Source organism: Priapulus caudatus, unplaced genomic scaffold, assembly GCF_000485595.1.
Source record: "Priapulus caudatus unplaced genomic scaffold, Priapulus_caudatus-5.0.1 Scaffold1389, whole genome shotgun sequence".
Taxonomy (NCBI): Eukaryota; Metazoa; Priapulida; class Priapulimorpha; order Priapulimorphida; family Priapulidae; genus Priapulus; species Priapulus caudatus.
In genome coordinates this window covers 64,975-71,710 of record NW_014578450.1, presented here as the reverse complement: position 1 = coordinate 71,710, position 6,736 = coordinate 64,975, and the positions used below count along the sequence as shown (strand labels likewise).

General features: G+C 48.0%; 1 long non-coding RNA gene across 1 annotated transcript; it reads left to right on the top strand.

Moving 5' to 3' along the window:
• Nucleotides 1-767: 767 nt before the first annotated feature.
• On the top strand, nt 768-6,517 carry LOC106816467. The gene is made up of 3 exons (XR_001394894.1): nt 768-856; nt 4,121-4,234; nt 6,377-6,517. It is a non-coding gene; the product is annotated as an uncharacterized LOC106816467 (long non-coding RNA).
• The last annotated feature ends 219 nt before the right edge of the window (nt 6,518-6,736 follow it).

Here is a 6,736-nt window from a genome sequence, read left to right as displayed (position 1 = left end):
GAGTTTGGTTGGTCTCGTTTTGTTTGCATTAAATGATGTTTCGGTCTTGTTCGGATTCCTTTCTCGTCCACTAGTCCTAGTACTTCAGGCAGAGAGACACAGAAGGGAGAGGTAGCGACTGGAGGAAGCGCGTAGAGAGCAGAGAGAGAAGAGAGAAACGGGGGGGGAGGAAGGAAAAAGACGATATATGAAAATCTAGAGTGAAGAGAGAGGAACAGTTTGTGATAAAGATAGAGGAGGGAGAGAGGCGAGAGAGATGAGAGAAATTCCGAGAGAGAGACTGAGGAGAGAGAGAGAGAGAGAGACGAGGAGAGGAAAGGGAGACGCGCGTGGTGAAGAGGAGAACAGGAAGAGAGAAGGAGACGAATGACGAGAGAGAGAGAGAGAGAGAGAGAGAGAGGATTCGGGAAGAGACAGGGACACACACAAAGAAAGAGAGAAAGAGAGCGAGATAGTGAGAGAGAAAGAAAGAGAAAGGAGAAGAGATAATATAAGGTATAATGAGAAATGAAGTGACAGCGACAGCAATGAAGGAATACAGCGAGCGGACGAGGGGTAAATAGACGGTGGTTAGTGCAACCTCCACATGACGGAGAGACGTGTAGAATAACGCCAGCATTGTACGTACGCCTAGACACTCTCGCTCGGCGCTCTCCAAGTAAACGCACCAGCCGCCAATATCAACTCGTTGGCGTGCACTGAATACAGAATACATGCTCGCCTAACACAGCGTTAACACAGACTTGTCGTGTGTGTTTTTCAGGACGTGCGAGTAGGAACGAAGCTGTTCGAACTCTCGGCTCAGGATCCCGACCAGGACCTAGGTGGCGCTGTCGTCTACCAGCTCGATGTAAAGGTGAGCATTATGAGACGAGTTGTGATTTCTTTGTTTCGGTGATTTTTTTAGAACGCGAGATCTGGTTCGATGGAGACTTTCCACCCGTACGTACTCACGTACACACGTACACACACACGCACGCGTGTAATCATGTACACACGTACACGCGCGCACGCGTGTACACACGTACACACACACGCACGCGTGTACACACGTACACACGTACACGCGCACGCACGCGTGTACACACGTACACACGCGCGCACGTGTACACGTACACACGCACGCACGCGTGTACTCACGTACACACGTAGACACGCACGCACGCGTGTACACACGTACGCACACCCGCACGCGTGTACACACGTACACACGCACGCACGCGTGTACACACGTACACACGCGCGCACGTGTACACGTACACACGCACGCACGCGTGTACACACGTACACGCGCACGCACGCGTGTACACACGTACACACGCGCACGCGTGTACACATACACGCACGCACGCGCACGCACACACTGGTAGGGCAGGCTGGTTTGGCGGCATGCATGCAGCGTGTGTAATCTCCCTCGGCTATGCCTGTACGCGGAGTAATCTCTCTGCAGATGCCCACGCGCGGAACCATTTCTTTTTAAGATTGCCTAGTAATTGCATGTAATGCATTATCATCTCTCGTGATTATGTTATTCGTTGAGACAGCGACCATTAGCGCCCTCATGCGGCGCCTCGCGGCCTGCCTGCCTCTCCTCTCTATAAGATGTTATGGTCACGAGAGCGTTGCTGTCTATACTGAATAAAACATCACAAGCACACCATTATTATATTCATCATCGCTCTCTCTCTCTCTCTGCTCTTCTCTCTCTCTACGCTCTCTCTCTTTCCCCCGCCCTCTTTTCTCTCTCTCTCTCCTCTCTCCTTCTCTTCCCTCTCCTCCCGCCTTCTCGCTCACCCCTCTTGCGTGCACCTCTCTGGCTCTCGTCTCTCTCTCTTCCCCTCCTCTCCATCCCCTCTTCTCTCACCCTCTCGCGTGGGCACGTCTCCTCTTCGTCCTCTCCTCTCCTCCCCCCTTCTCTCTCACCCTTCCTCAGCTGTGCACCTCTCGTCGTCTTTCTCCTCTTCTGTCTCTCGTCTCTCTTTCGCCCTTCTTCTCGTCCTCTTTTTCTCTTCATCCCTCTCAGCGTGCACGGCTGCTCTCTCTGCTCCGTCTCTATTCCCCTCTCTCTCCCATTTCCTCTCACGCCTCTCGCTGCATCGCGTGTCTCATCTTTTTCGCTCTCCCACCGCCTTCTTCTCTCACTCCGTCCCGCTCCCGGCCCGGTCCGCCTGCACACGCCTCTCTCTGCTCTTTCCCGCTCACTCTCTCACCTCTCTCTGCACGCCCTCTCGGGCGTGCAAGGCTCTCTCTCTGTTATCCTTTGCGTCTACACTTCTTCTCTCACCCGTCTCCGCGGTTGCAGCGCTTTCTCCTCTTTCTGCTTCGCTCTCCCCTCTCTCTCTTCACTGCGTCCGCGGTCCACCGCCCTGGACCGGGGCCGAAACAGCGCGGTCGAGGACTCCGTCCCCCTGCACACTTTCCTTCTGCCCTCCTCTCTCTCGATTCCGCTTTCTCTCCACTTCCCTGCTCCGTCAACCCCCTCGCTGTGCGTACGCTCCCTCTGGTTCGTTTGCCTTTGCTCTCCGCTTCTCTGGTTACCCTCGTCGCGGCACGCTTCTTCTCCCTCTCGCTCTCGTCTTCCACTCTGCCTGCCCTCGCTCATCGCCAGTTTCGTGGCTGCGATTCTGCCTAACAGTATGCCAGCATTACGCTGATCACATTCCTAGCATCTTCGCCGCCGACGCCTCCCTAAACTAATATATGATATATATATTATATATAAATATATAGTATATAATATAATATATATATGTATGAATATATATATAGAGAGAGAGAGTAAGAGAGGCTAGAGAGAGAGAGCGAAGAGACGTGGTGTGTGTGTGTGTGTGTCCGGTGTGCATGTGTGTGCTGTGATGCGGACGCCTGCTGGTGTGGTTTGATGTGTGTGTGTTGTGTGCTGTGATCGATAAGTGGGTGTGTGTGCGTGCGTGCGTGCAGACGTGGAGCCGAATGTCGTTAGCGGGTTCAAGCGCGCGGCGCAGGGAGCGATGTGTGGATGCTGGTGATGTGGCTTTGGTGGATCCGCGCGCGTGTGTGTGTGTGTGTGTGTGCGTGTGCGTGTTTGCATGTGTGCGTGTGCTTATGTGTATGTTTGTATAGCATATATATATATATATATATACATATGCATGTATACTGGAAAGCCAAGCTCATATCAAATAATCTTTTACTTACATTCAAACTCATATTACACTCTCCTAATATAAAAAGCAACGAAAAGCGACTTTAAATGGCTTCAGCCATTTCGATTTCGCGACGTGATTCGTGTGCAAATGCATCATCTCCAGCTTCGGCGTCTCCGATTTAAGTGCACGATTTCCATGTTCGAAGCAGTAATATCAGCGGCCTGGTCTAACGCAGCCCGCGCTGCAAAGGGAATATCTCCCGTCCGTTCTGATGGGTCGCAGAGATGTGCGGGTGAGTGCGTGTGCTGGCGAGCCACTCATGTGTCGTAACTGCGAAGAGACTTGTTGTTTGTCCATGTACCACTGGTTTCGCGCCATTCTGTTGTCTTAACGGGGGAATTCGCGCAGAATCCGCTGATTTTGCAGACGTGTTAACTTTAGCGATATATATGTACACACACACACACGCACACACGCACACACACACACACACACACACACACACACACACANTACACCGCACGCACGCTGCCGCACGCTGCCGCACACTGACACATATAGAAACATGTGCGGCAGCGTGCGGCAGCGTGCGGCAGCGTGCGGCAGCGTGCGGCAGCGTGCGGCAGCGTGCGGCAGCGTGCGTGCGGTGTATAGTAAACCTGGCTTGTTCGCTATGCAATGGCATCGCACAAACGACATCTATTTACCGTGTTTCACCGGTCCGTTGATTTTGATGGTAATTTTGATGTTGATGCTGATGTTGATATTGGCGTTGATGTTGATGTTGATGCTGACGCTGATGTTGATGTTGATGTTGATGCTGATGTTGATGCTGGTGCTGACGCGGATGTTGATGTTGATGCTGGTGCTGACGCTGATGTTGATGCTGATGTTGATGTTGATGTTGGTGCTGATGCTGATGCTGATTTTGATGTTGATGATGGGAAATAATAATTGTTGTTGCTGTTTTTTCTTTCATCGCGCGCTGGTAGAATCGGGACTACTTTTACGCGGAGACGGACAGCGAAAATCGGCTGCAAGTATTTCTCAAGAAGCAGTTCGACTATCAAGAGAAGTCCATCCACGAAGTTAACATCACAGCATCGGTGAGTGTAACTGGTGCCTATTTCTCTCTCGCTCTCTCTCTCTATCCCTTCTCTCTTCATCGCTCTCTCTCTCTCTTTCTTCGTCTCTGCATATGAGTACCTTCTTCTGTCGCGAGCACTCGCTCTCCTCTTCTCTTTCTCTTTCAGGCTCTCTCTTTCTCTTCTCTCTCCTCTCTCTCTCTTCTCTACCTCTCTATTTTTCTCTCTCGTTCTCTTCTCTCTCTCTTCTCTTGCTCGTCTTCGTGCTTTCTCCAACCACCCCACCTTCTCTCTGCGTTCGCCTCTCTTCTTTCTCTCTTCTCTCTTCGTCTCCTCTCTCTCTCTCTCTCTTCTGCTGCCTTTCTCTCTCTCTCTCTCTCTCTTCCTCCATCTCTCTTCTCCTCTTCTCCTCTGCGTTGGCTCGTCCCCTTTAGCCTATATTCTTTTTCTCTCTTATTCGCTCTCTCTCTTTCTCTGTTTTTTCGGCAGGTCAGCCGATCAGTTCAAAAGATCCGTTGTGCCATTCGATTCTAGTTAGCTGATTTCGGTTGAGCTTCAAATTTAGTGTATCGGTCGGTGTCTTAGGTCACTCGCTCCGGCGTGATCGTTCACAATAATGCGTTATCCACTAATAGAGTCGCTGTCTGGTTCCCGCTAATTTCTCCTCTGTAGTTATGACGCAACCGGCAGTTAGATGCGATTATTGAATATGACTATCTATGCACTTTTTTTGTTAGTGGTTAGGTTAGTTTAGGTTTATGGTTAGGGTTTAGGTTATTAGGTGTGTAGGGTTAGTGGTTTTTTTTTTTTTTGACAGTGCCCTAGTAAGTCATTATCCGATAGGTATTTGGTTGTCTGTTAGGTGTGTGTTATCTCATATCGCATCTAACTGTATCAGCTGGTGCATTAAAGCATCACGCCGGCTGTGGTGGCTCAATGAGCGATTGTGTGAAATAGCGTGAATCGGAGTTTTGATGCGAAAGAGCTGAACTGCTGATTGCAGTCACCCTGTGCCCAGCACGAAAATCCATAATTTTAATGAAACGAAGACAAAAAAAGGCATAGAGTGTTCCAATATTGGTAAAAATCACGGGGCAATTTTCCGACGCGCACACAGAATCGCAACGTGTATTGCTGGCCGTGGCGCATTAATTTCCTCGGTGACTATTTGCGCTCCGGCGGGTGACCAATCACTTCCAGCTATTGTCGGGTAAATCCGCAATTGAAAAAAGTGGCGGTAGCGGTGGAGAGATATTTACGAAATCAGTCATGTTTGTGTGTGTGTGTGTGAGGGGCCCCCTGAGTTTCGAGCGTTAGTAGAGCTAAGGTTGATGTGTGCAAATTTACTCGTGAATTTGCCTGAAAATTTGACGCTTACTACCTATTTCGAAAATTAAGCGTACCTAGTCGCCCTGGTTAAAAGTTTTACACTTTTGTAAACCATACTCTTCGGTTCCCTAAATGTTTTTCCGGCATAATAGGGTGTTACAGCAAGATAAAAACAAAAACGTAAAAGTATATCCCGATAGTATATACTCGGTCTGTTTTATTTCAGCGAGTCATATTCTCTTATGTTACTATTCTCCTTCCCTGCGAGAGGATACAATTTTATTAACTTTGCACATGCCAACATATTTCGTGCTCCGAAGACTAAATGTGTAGGCGTGGGGTATATAATGACAAATTATCTCCAAGGTGGGAAGGTAGCTGGAGTGAGTTGCATCTAATGCGACGTATACCCCCCAAGTGAGGATACTACACTAGGTAAGGGAACGGTTTATTCCCAGCTTTCCACGTAAAACGCGCTTCATTTCTCAAATCCCGTTTAATCAAAAATCACAATTTCGGGTTTCTCGCCTCCCGGTCCCTATTCCCTTAATCACGAGAAACTAATCAGGTATTTACCGTTCTCGGTTAATAATAGAATTAATTATTATAATTAATTATTATAAATAATAATTATAATAATAATTAATAATATTAATAATTATTAATAAATAATATAATAATAATAATAATAATTAAAAGCGTTTTAATGATATAATTAATTAAATTAATTATATAATTAAAACGCTTTCAATCCCCGCGTCCCAACAATAAACGACCTCCCCCTACTTACTATATAGTAATATCTAGCTCTATAACGCTGCGTTGTTTGTGTAGGATGGAGGGGATGAGGCCGGTTACGCACCGATACATCACACGAGCATACAGATTTACGTGGAAGTGATCGATGTGCCCAACAAGCCGCCAGTCTTTGTCAACCTGCCGTACTCAGTCGAGATGCCAGAACAGCTGCCAGTGGTATGTAGTAGCTACTAGTAGTATGTGTTAGCTACCAGTGGTATGTATTACCTATGCTATTCATATGTGTTAGCTACAAGTAGTATGTGTTAGCTACAAGTAGTATGTATTAGCTACTAGTAGTATGTGTTAGCTACTAGTAGTATGTGTTAGCTACTAGTAGCATGTGTTAGCTACAAGTGGTATGTATTACCTATGCTAGTCATATGTGTTAGCTAC